This window comes from Lycorma delicatula, chromosome 10 (genome assembly GCF_047948215.1).
Source record: "Lycorma delicatula isolate Av1 chromosome 10, ASM4794821v1, whole genome shotgun sequence".
Lineage (NCBI taxonomy): Eukaryota > Metazoa > Arthropoda > Insecta > Hemiptera > Fulgoridae > Lycorma > Lycorma delicatula.
In genome coordinates this window covers 52,808,457-52,820,597 of record NC_134464.1, presented here as the reverse complement: position 1 = coordinate 52,820,597, position 12,141 = coordinate 52,808,457, and the positions used below count along the sequence as shown (strand labels likewise).

The 12,141-nt window shown below is 32.2% G+C and overlaps 1 long non-coding RNA gene across 1 annotated transcript; it reads left to right on the top strand.

Moving 5' to 3' along the window:
* The first annotated feature begins 1,387 nt into the window (after window positions 1-1,387).
* LOC142331541 (uncharacterized) lies at window positions 1,388-9,187 on the top strand. Its single transcript, XR_012758033.1, has 3 exons — window positions 1,388-1,498; window positions 3,536-3,749; window positions 9,096-9,187. It is a non-coding gene; the product is annotated as an uncharacterized LOC142331541 (long non-coding RNA).
* The last annotated feature ends 2,954 nt before the right edge of the window (window positions 9,188-12,141 follow it).

Here is a 12,141-nt window from a genome sequence, read left to right as displayed (position 1 = left end):
TTCGAAAAACGCAAAAGAAAAAATATTCAATAAATTAAGTCGTGCAAAATGTTTAAAAAAAATTACAAAAATTCACCTGCCACTGAGTTTTTTCAGGCTCCAGCTACCGAATACTGTCTTTTCTTGTTGTCTTACACATTAACAAATTTTAGTTTTTCTTTTTGCGTAAAAACCCAAATACAGGTTATTGTGATTCTTGCTTAATTTATAGGTCCGCTAAGTATCATGGTTGCTAACACATTTTTAAACAATTGCTTCATTGTATTTTTATTTTTGTGAAAGTACAATATTTTTGCTGCATATAAATTAAAATCAAGAATTTATTAGAATACTGAAAAAGAAAATTTACTTTTTGTAAATGATAGATCATACAAAACTATTAATCAAAACAAACAATTCAGTTGTTAAGAGCAACATCTTTTTAGAGTAGCATTATTGGGGGTGTAATGTTATCAGGAGAACGAAAAACTTTTTCGGAGTGCAGGATAGAATATTTTCAAGAACTTTGGTATTTTTAATTCTAAATTGCAGATCCGATTACAGATTTAAAAAAGTATTTTTCACAATTTGAGTATCCATTGTACATTATAAATGGATTTTGAGCACACACACACACAAAATATATTTTTTTATTTAATTATTTTTCTTATTTAATATATTTTTTAATTTTTTTATGTCTTTCTTAAGAAGACTTTCTTGTCCCATAAGAAAATATTATTTTTTTCTGTTAATTTATTTTAAATTTTATAATTTTATTATTATAAAGGTTGATTGATTAGACTGATCAAGTTTTTCGCCGTTAATGTAGTACAAATTTTACATTCTCAACTTTGTAGAGGATGTGTTAGCAAGGCTTAACAATTTCGATGTTTAAAAAAGTAAACCATAAGTTTGTATCCTGCGCAATATGACAAAATATAGTTAACGTTGTAAAATAATAAATTATGAAAAATTAGTAAATAAAAAGAAATGTATAAATCAATTAATAAAAATATTAATAGTGAAAATAACTTTTATATAAAGAAAAATGCATAACAAAGCAGTATTACCGTGTATCATGTTAGTGTATGTATTTTTTAGTGAAGAAAAATTGCTGCCTTAAATAAAAAGCTTATTATTAGTGTAAATAACGCTCGTTTGGCATTTCCTTGTTTTATTAACTCTTGTTTTTTTTTTCACAGTTTGGAGCAGGGATTTCATCAAATATAACTAGAAAAATTAAACCATACAAATTTTTAAAACCGTCATATTAATTAAACTCTGTGGCTTCTTTTTCTTCTACTATTAATAGAGAACGTATTATAATTAGAGAAAAGGCTCAGTGCACTAGGCCTACGTGGGATAGCACTTTAAAAAAAACGCGCCAATCGCTGTACCTCAAAGGTGGTGTGGAAATCAGCTACCAAAATAGACTTTTATTCTTTTAATTCACTATCCCTACACCATTCAAAATGATTATCAGATTAAGATTAACACAGTCAACATGTAGATGACAGAAGTGAGTATAATTTTAAATTTAATTAGATTACAGGAAAACAATGTTAAATCTCATAATCAGATTACTTTTACAAAATAAGTGAAGAGTTTTTTTTTGTAAGACAGTTTTAATTTTTGACATCATAAATGGTAAAACATTTCATGGAATGCTGCATTTGAGTTTAAGTAGTTTTGGGTAAAAATAAACAAGTATAATTAATTACCCTTATTTATTTATAACAGACATGTGAACATTTTTACTACATGGAACAATTATGAATCAATGGTATAAGCTTTAAATTGAAGTTTTTTAGTAACTATTAGTAAAGATTTTGCACAATACTATATGTTAGATGTTGTTGCTGTTACCTTATTTTTGGTAGTAAAAGAGTTGCTGCATTCACTATAGACACATTATATTAATCATGTAAGCATTATGAATCGGCATTTGCCCTAGTCTAGTACAAGTTTTATTTTATGTTGCATTAAAGATAGGCTCTCTCTCTTTTCTACATTTTATTTACACTAATACATCATCCTCATTCATCCTCTGAAGTAGTACCTTATAGTGGTTCCAAAAGCTAAACCAAAAAAGAGAGAGAGCCTATTTAGCTTTAGTTTAGCTTTTTGGTTTAGCTTTTGGAACCACTATAAGGTACTACTTCAGAGGATGAATGAGGATGATATGTATTAGTGTAAATAAAATTTAGTCTTGTACAGTCTCATGTCGACCATTACTGAAATATGTGGTTAATTGAGACCAACCATCAAAAAACATTGGTGTTGACAAGTTTGTATAAATGTTGTAAAAACCCCTCTACTAGGATTTGACCCTTAGAATTTTCAACTTCAAAATCAGTTGATTTGCAATGGCTCGTTAACCACTAGACCACTGCTAACCTGATAAGTTAATTGTTTTTTTAGCAAACTCACTGGACCTCCTCTTATAAGTAATTGGTCTCTGTTTGCATTATGTTACATGAGTTTGTTTGTACGACATTAAAAATAGCTAATATGAAAAGAAGGCCTGGCAAATACATTGGACAGTGTAAGAGTAACAAACTTATAAGGTAAAGTAACAACTTATAAGTTAATGAGGTAAAGCAAAAAGAAAAATAACATTGTTGTCCCTCTTGTTATGAATTTTTGATATATTTTAAAATTAACTTAGGAAATAAAAAAAAAAACATGGGCATCTTGCGCAGAAAATTTAATACAGTAATACAAATGGTATACATTAGTAATACACTAATTAGTATTCAATTGGTATAGTGTGAAAAACAAAATCATTTCAATTTTTTGAGTGCAAAATATTTGTAGTTAAAAAAAAAGAAGCTATTCAATTCGTTAATCTGCCATTGACATTAAGACCTGTACTTCATAGACAGGATACTTCTATTTTAAGACTTCAGTCTGTGTTACCAGACAATAAAATTTTATCCACCTAGCATATAGAAAAAGTTGACACAATTTCTTCAGTGGTCTTTGAAGAATAGAATCTATAGCCACCCAAAGATGAAGGATTTTGTTCACAATTTGGGTCTTGTTAAAGAAATTAAAAAACTTTTATGATCAATATTGAATGGAAAAATATTCAAGTTTCTGGGTGAAATTTTACTGATACAGGAATAACAGGAAAAATTCTAATTGTTCAGCAGATCCTTGTCTTGATCTGTCGGTCATCTAGAAATACGTTAACTATGATCAACCCACTATGTTTGTTTATTGACTCAAAGTAATGTAAAAGATATTCTGTCGATGGTAGACTTACTTCAGTATGAACTGTGCATTCAGTATCCATTACAGAAATTTTACTTGGTGGTCTAACCCCCACATTGACTTGGAAAATCTACCAGGTTGTTGAATCTCCCTGGTGTCAAAAATTAATTTTGTATTATCCTCTCTCTCAAATTACACAAAGAAATTTTTTTTTACTAAATTAGTTCAAATCCTCTGAAACCAAATAATAATAATAGTAATAATTAATAACAAAATTTGAATTCTACATTGATTAAAAAAATCATAATATACTAATAAATTCTTTTCTTTTTTTTTGCAGAATTTTAATTAACTGGATTTATAATATTTTATACAACAATTCAGTATTTCTCTATGAAGTTTATTTAAACTTAACATGCTAATGATGGTAAAATGCAATATATGAAACAAAACAAAGTAATATAAAACAAAGATCGCTAGAGAAAAAAAAATAGTTTAGACAAACAAAACTTAGGAAGAAGCAGCCATATTTTTTGTTATTGACATCACACTATGTAAATATTATAAATTAAGAGTAAGAAATATAGTGTATTATAATAAAGAATCATTCAATATCTAGGGACAAACATCTTTAATTAAAAATATATCTAAATAAATGTGAGTTCTTCAATGTGAATCGTGGTCAGCAATGGTTTGCGTGTGACCAATGGGTATTTTGCAGTGAAATGTCATGGGGCAATGGCTTTAGGCCACGTACAAGCCTGTCTAGGTCCCCCATTTGTGGTCAGTGGTCAGGCTGCAGAGGCACCCACTGAGGAGGGTGGTCTCATTGAATTCAGGAGTCAGACGCTGAATTGAATTCAGTGAATTCATTGAATTCAGACGCTGACTCCTGGTCTGGGGAAGAAGTTGGTGGATTCTATGGGGTATGGATCTGACACTGAGGTGTTGAAGGCAGTCAGGGTGGTTGATGTGTGGGGGAGCGGCTACAATAGTGATAAGAAGTTTATTCACTCCCTCCCCATTCTGCCGAAAGAGCGGCTGGTGGATTGTTTGGAAAAACTATTCCTATGACTGGGGTTGGGTGCGTTGATGGGAAATCGCTCTGGAAGATACAATGCCTCTGTTTATCTGGGGTGAAATAACAGCTACCGCTATGCGCATTAGCTCGAGGAGAGCCCTTGACTGTTTGGCATCACTGATGTTGCAGTGCAGATCCTGGCCCATTTGTCCCGCACAAGCTTCAAGATGCTACCAACTACTGTTTAACACATAACTTTGTGCCAGGTGCTTGGAAGTTGCTTGATTGGAAAGGAGTAGGTAACAGACCAGGAAGGTAATGTCGCTGGCTACCACTCTTTGTGCCTACTGAGTACACTAGTCAAGTGATTCGAGCACCTTCTCGTGGTTAGATTGACGACTGAGTTGAATGCTGAGGTAGGTTTGTGATAACCAGTATGGATTTCGCAAAACATGTCCACGGTGCATGCTATCGTTCGAGTAATGAAGCTGGTCGATGAGGCCGCTGGTTCCTGGCATACCAGAAGGATTCCGGTTGTTTTCCTTCTAGACATTGAAAACGCTTTCAATAGCATGCCCTAGCTAGTGATTCATGACAAACTGGAGGGACGTGGTATGAGCAAGTACCTGCTGCCGATCGTAAATCAGTACGTATCTCGTAGGCATGTAGTCGACAACTCAGAAAGAATGCGAATTACCCACGAGGTGAAGTGTGGTGTGCTGCACGGCTCGGTCCTCGGTCCTCGGTCCTCTGCTATAAAACGTCATGTACGATGATGTGCTGAGGATCGGGCATCGGGAAGGGGTCACGGCTGTAGGCTTTGCAGATGACCTGATCCTTTTCTTTTCTTTCTGTCTTTTCTTTCTTTTTCCTGTTTAGCCTCCGGTAACTACCGTTTAGATAATACTTCAGAGGATGAATGAGGATGATATATATGAGTGTAAATGAAGTGTGTACATTCTCAGTTCGACCAATCCTGAGATGTGTGGTTAATTGAAACCCAATCACCAAAGAACACCGGTATCTACGATCTAGCATTCAAATCCATGTAAAAATAACTGGCTTTACTAGGAAGATGACATGACCCTGGTAGTAGTTTGCAGTACAGAACACGAAGTAACTGAACGGTGCAATTCGCATGGCAAAGGAGTGGCTCGAGTCAAATGGCCTTAAATTGGCAGAAAGGAAATCGGTGGTAGTGGTCATGGCTGGCAGAAGAAGGCTTGACCCCCATCGTTTTCCAGGTCGATAGAACTGATGTTGTGTCTAAGTACCTTGGTGATTGGTTGGATAGTTAGAGGATTTTTCTTGAGCACATTCGAGAGGCGGTTGGCAAGGCTAGAAGGACAGTTGGTGCCCTAGCCAATCCAACGAGGAAACACGGTGGCCCATCAACCAGCAAGAGTAGCCTTCTCGCCTCTGTGGCGAGGTCAATCTGTTTTTATGGGGCTTCGGTATGGATAAGAGTAGTTTGCACCAGATGGACCAGAGAGCTCCAAGATGGGCTGCAGAGAATACTTGCCTTGCAGATTGCTTGTACTGCTATTGTATGTAGATTGTAATTGCATGTATTATGTGGATTCGCTGTTTATTTAAGAAATTACACTTATTTATACAAATTTAAATCCAAAATGTCCCTTTGATTTTTTATATATAAATGAATTTAATGATACAACACGTAGCTTCCATTTAAGAAGATCTATCTCGCCTAAGTATTCTAAAAGCATGTAACATTACATAAACCTCTTTTCAATATCACACAGTATTTGACCATATACTGGTCTTTTGCGAAAAAAACATCAAGAAACTATTACAGTATATCCATTAGGAATAATTTTAGTTCTGTTTAAAAGGTCCATCACTATTACTGTTGATAACTTTTACAGGAATGTTAAAACTAAAAATACACTACATTAAACCTTTCATATGACCAAACTACAGATATAAACCCTCTTGTTTTAGCCTTCTAGGGTATATGCCCTATCTTGCTTGCTGGTTATCCACTGTAATTATTAGTTTATTTCTACATATGTATATGTTTAATAAATCATTTTCCCAATTCGTGTAAAACTGAAATTGAACAACTTCACTTTTATAATTATATATGAGTTCATGATTTGTCATTTAATCTGTACCTGTCACCTGCTATAAATCGTTCTGCACCTCCCACTGTTCACATATATAATTTCTTTCTAATTATGTTTCATATCGTTGTTGAAAAAGTACCTCTTTATGGATTACTGAATAATACGACTTAATTTTTTTCTATAATCCTACAGATAAAGATAAATTCAACATTGTATTTAATAATTGTATTATTTAATACCCGTTTCACTTGAATTGTCATCGATCACAATTTGATTCCATTTGCTATTCATCAGTAATTTTAAATTTACAAAATTTTCTTTTAAAAATTTTAAATCATTTTATCAAACATCCTTTTATGTATCTTTGTTTCAATAGAAAAATTTAGAGCTGTTTTTAATTCCTACCCGGATCGGCCATATTATGCTGTGAAAATGAATTCTTAAGTAGTAATGTAAGCATCTGCACAAGTACAAAAGGGGAAAAAAAGAAATATGGAAAATATAAGTAAATGCACGGACACAGTTTAGGGTGTTTTAATTCTTGATCCCTGAGTGCACAATCAAAATAAAATTTATAAGCTTTTTTTTCAATTCATAAATAAGTCTTTCTTTGAGATTTATGCGTAAATTTACCTCTGATGTAACAATAATTGAACATCCACGAATGCTTGCAGAGGCCATGTAGTAAATCAAAATCTCTTCTGTTAATCCACAAAAGATTTTTTTTCTATATTTAGAATTTTTTTTTTTTATAAATTCTTTATAATTGAAGAGTAAGTACAAAATCATTTTCTTTATAATTAAAGAAAATATAGCATAACACTAATAACTGTCTGAACACAACACACAGTATAAACAATTGAAGCTAGACTGAATAAGAAGTAGATTAGAAGAATTAATTACATTTTGGCTACATTTTTAGTAAGTAGAAGCAAAATATATAACGCGCTGTCACCAATTAGCTATCTAAAATGTAATCACATGTTCATTTATTTCATTCTATTTAATTCTGGTAAAAGTAATCAATGAAACACATGATGTTACTGTTTCCAACTGTGAGATATGTTTTCCAATTCATTTTCTGTGACCCTGCAGATGTTGTTTCTTAAGTTGTTGAATATGTCACAATCTTCGTTATTGCTGTGATGCATATAAAGCACAAAAGAAGTAAGAGGTACAATTGCTTTCTCTTTCATTAAGAATAATGATCATAACAGCTACGGTTTCTCTATCATTTTTTAAAATAAATATCCAAACATCAATCAAGTTTAAAGTAATTCCAAATACAAAAAAAATATTCAGCTGCTTTTATGCAATATTAGGACAAATGGTTATAACTGGCAAGTTTTACTTTACTAAAAATCTGTTGCTAAAATCTGTTACTAAAAATATGATGTATGTACATGAATTCTGATAAAAAAATAAAATGTTTAAATATTTCCTTATTTAGATCTCTATGTCCTATAAATTTATCTGCACTACACTTTCCCCTAGTCGCTTTCCATGCTCTGGCACTTGTTGCAACACAACACCAACTTTTGCATAACTGATTTGAGAAATCCACTTCCAGGGTATCCATCTATGAACCCCTCATTAGTTTAATTATACCGATTAACTGACAGATCTATATTGAGTGGCCTATAGTGTAAGATTATGCATATTCATTCAGAAGAATAATAGCCATCAGATCAGCCTGCACCAATTGATTTGTTTAACCTCGTTCAATTCACATTCAGATTAATGTCGCTGCAGTCCCAAGTTCCATGAATTCTGCTAGTAGATTCTTTTGTTCCCAAAATGTTGTGACAATCATTTTTCAGTTAATTATATCATCTAAATCTGTATTGTTCACTTCTCTCTGATTTTCTGGCATCATGAATTTGTCGCTTATAATATTACTATAAACTACAAATCTACAAATTTATCATCTACAAATTGGAGTTTCACTGTATGCTTGCTCATAAAAAATGAGTTACAAAACGGAATTACAAGTTGGAAACCGCGATATCATCATGTCTTTCATCTTTCAAGTGATACCATATGTAGTTGTCTTCACATTTATTATGACACGATATAACCATTCAATGTGAATAGAGTAAAAGGACCAATTTCAAGCCTGAATATCAGCTATAGTTTCATCAGCTTCTTGCTGGTATGCAATAATTTTGAGGCAAAGGCATCAGAAAAACAATTAATGTATCCATTTTCCTCAGCAAGCCTAACTCATGATGTTGAGTTTTTATAAAGACTGGCTTAGCATTTTTTTGGGAATAGATATGCGTCATGTCAGGTTATCTGTTGAGTTGTGACACCTTCAGAGACATATAAATATTAATTATTATTATTGTGAATTAGCCTTCTTGAGTCGATTGGAACTGCTTTCCTCAAATAGATTCCATGAATATCAATTACATCTTTGAGCTTTGTGTTTGATAAAATGCTGGATTTATCTTTTAGACTGAGGCAATAGCTACTTTCTTAATGCCCCCCTTAACAGAGTGATATCTGTCTGCTTATGAAACTTATTTCCCAGGCAAATTATTATGTTTAAAGCACAACATACTAGACTTAGATGTATTGATGAATTAATTTACACTTCTTATAATTTAATTCACCAAATTTCTTCCTAATATAAAGCAAAAAGATAAATTTTATAATTTATTTGCGGATTAAATTGTGTGTGAACACAATTGTTATTTATTTAGACTTATTTGTTATTTGTTATTTAGACTTGTTTGTTATTTATTTTTAATAATTGAATAATAACTAAACTGGTAAGTTTTCTTTTTCAGCAATGTCAGAAGGAGTATTGTTATGGAGGACTTTTATCCGAGAATTAAATCATTAATAAAATTCTCATTTTCATCAAATTAGATTGGAGGGAAAACTGTATCGGTGAGTTTTTAATTTAATTATTACAGTATATAAAATGTGCGACACAATAAGTAAAACCATTAAAAAATTAATGTAGAAAAGTAGTAACATCAATGTACATTTAAGAGTGTCCAGCAGCTCTTAGGGTGGGGAAGATAGTTGTAAGATAAGATTACAAGGGCTCTAATTAAAAAAAGGATTCCGTAGGTTTTTTAAACTTCAGAGAAAACATTTAAAAGGATTAGGAAAGCTTGGAATTAACTCATCGCTCCTTGATTCTACAAATCTTTATTTTATTATAATATTTGAAGCCTTAGCTTTAATAGAAGCTTATGAATGTAATTAAATTATATTATATGAAAAATAATTTGTCTTGATGATCAGTACAATATTAGTAATGAAGGTATTAATCTGGATAACATCAAAAGTTCCAGGTTAATCTTTTTAGATTACTTCATATAAACCCACTGGGTTGGTCTAGTGGTGAACGCTTCTTCCCAAATCAGCTGATTTGAAAGTTGAGAGTTCTAAAGCGTTCAAGTCTTAGTAAAGTCAGTTATTTTCATTGGTGGTTGGGTTTCAATTAACCACACATCTCAGGAATGGCCGAACTGAGACTATGTACAAGACTACACTTTATTTATACTCATCCACATAACCCTCATTCATCCTCTGAAGTATTATCTGAAAGGTAATTTTTGGAGGCTAAACAGGAAAAAGAAAAAAAAGAAAATTTACTTCACATAACAGATGAAGCATATCCTGGCAGGTTTTAATGTATCTACTAAATTGTGAAATGATCTGCTTATTTTTCAAGGGAAAACTTTTTAAGTTTTATTGGATAAGAGTGACATCTCCACTTTCGCTGTTGGGAAATGATATTTATAACCACTGATATTCTTATGCAGAATTTCCAAAATTTGCTGGAGTATTATAATTTTCAAATGATATAAAAATCACTTATAATTTTTTTTTCTTTAGCGTTTCAACGATTGAAAACATCTTTATTTATTAATTAACTTAAAGGCATGAGTTTTAATTGCAACTTATCTGTAAATTATGGTAGTAAGTAATTTACTTTGTTATCCACAAAAAATTTCTGTACCTGCATCTGCCATGTAGTTTCTGCCATAACTTAGTTTAAAATTATATTTTAATAAATGATGTCATTTTGTTATTATCAATAAAAAATTGATAATAACTACGCGCGAATAAAGCCGAATTCGTAACTTTTGGCTGTTTAGGAAAAAGTCGCTCTATCTTCGCGAATTTTGTACTGATCGAAACCATTTTTTTTTTTAAAACCTGGGTAGATGGGAAAAATAATAAATATCTCGCAATCAGTTTTATCTATTATTTTAGATGTAATTGTCTTTCATGCACTTAATTTATTCCACACTCTTCAAACTTTAAAAACAATAAAAGTCATTTTTTGCAATAAATATTGGCTTGGCAAAAAAAAAAACGGTTTTTAACGGTTATTGGTTTTTCAGTTTTTTTATCAGTATTTATTAATGAAATTCGACGGGCTTAAATTATTAATACTGATCCCAGTAGGGGAAGATACCCACCACGTGACAGTTGTGATCGCCACACTACCCCCTCTGTACATAGCCCTTATGGGCTTTACCGAAAGGCATTTTCAAAACCTTGGCAAAAGGCATCTCTCAGGCTTGTTCTTGCCTCAGTCAGGATGCCACCATTGCGAATGCCACGTGTGATATTCCAAAATGTGTAACAAAGGCAAAATGGGAATTTCTCCTTCGTTCACCCCTGGTCCACCACCTTTTAATTGTTATATAATAATTTATATCTCAAGTTCTGATGAACGAATCACATTAGTATTAGGTAAGGGGATAATAAAGTTTTAAATTTTAAAAGGAATTGGGACTTAAATACCTTTGAAAATTACACAATGGCCGCCATTTTTATTTTTCAATCCGTTATATATCCATAAATATAAGTTTTATCAGTTGGCTAAAATATTAAGCCTTTTATTTTGAACAAAATGGTTTTTTATTTTTGAAAATCTGTTTACAAATAGCCGAGTTATGGGAGAAAATTGATGTTGTAATTTTGTATCATAAATAGTAGGTCTATTATCGTGTGATAGATACCAGAATTAACAATAAAAAAAAAACAATTAATATCTAATTGAATTAAACGTAAAGTGGAGAACATGAAAACAGACACATAATAGGTAATAATAAAAGTAAACTTGCAAAAAAAGTGTAAAAATTCAATGTGTCGGCCTCAGCTTACGCACAAAAGCGAGCCGAAAATATAAATTACGCATATTGTTAGAAAGGGGAGATTTTTTGCCACGCACAGTTACCCCAATGCCCGGTGCCTAGTGACGGAGACTGTTTCGGAAGCGTCACAAAGATGGCACGGCGCGAGCACCTCTACCGCTGTTTATTACGCCTTATGTCACTTATTTCTCATATCACAGACCAATGCTGAATAAAATTTTCGAGGAATTTTTGTCGAAATAAATATCATGTACCATTTAGTGTCTGTTTTATGTTAAAATTAAATTTAATACGCTGTCACTGTCTCGTTTTTATTACAATCCGAACACTTAAAGTGACTCGCTGACATACAGACCGACCGGTAGTATATAGGAGATAAAAATGATATCCACCTTATAGTTAAGAAAGATTTTAATTTACTCAATACCACAACGGTTAAATGTGAAAAACGTTTCACATGTTCAGCGTACGACAAATCCCATCTTCTTACAATTCCAACAACATTTTGATCATCTCTTCTCGTAATGTTAGTTATACCAAAACATTTTTCAGACAAAGGTCTTAGGTAATGTTTAGAGGACTAACGACCACTTTAAACGGATTCGATACTGTGTCTATGAAGGCTGTATGATATAAATCCATATAAAGCTACGCTCCAAACATGTACCTTCAAAAATGATTTCCTGCCGTTTAAATTAATTTTTGATGTAAA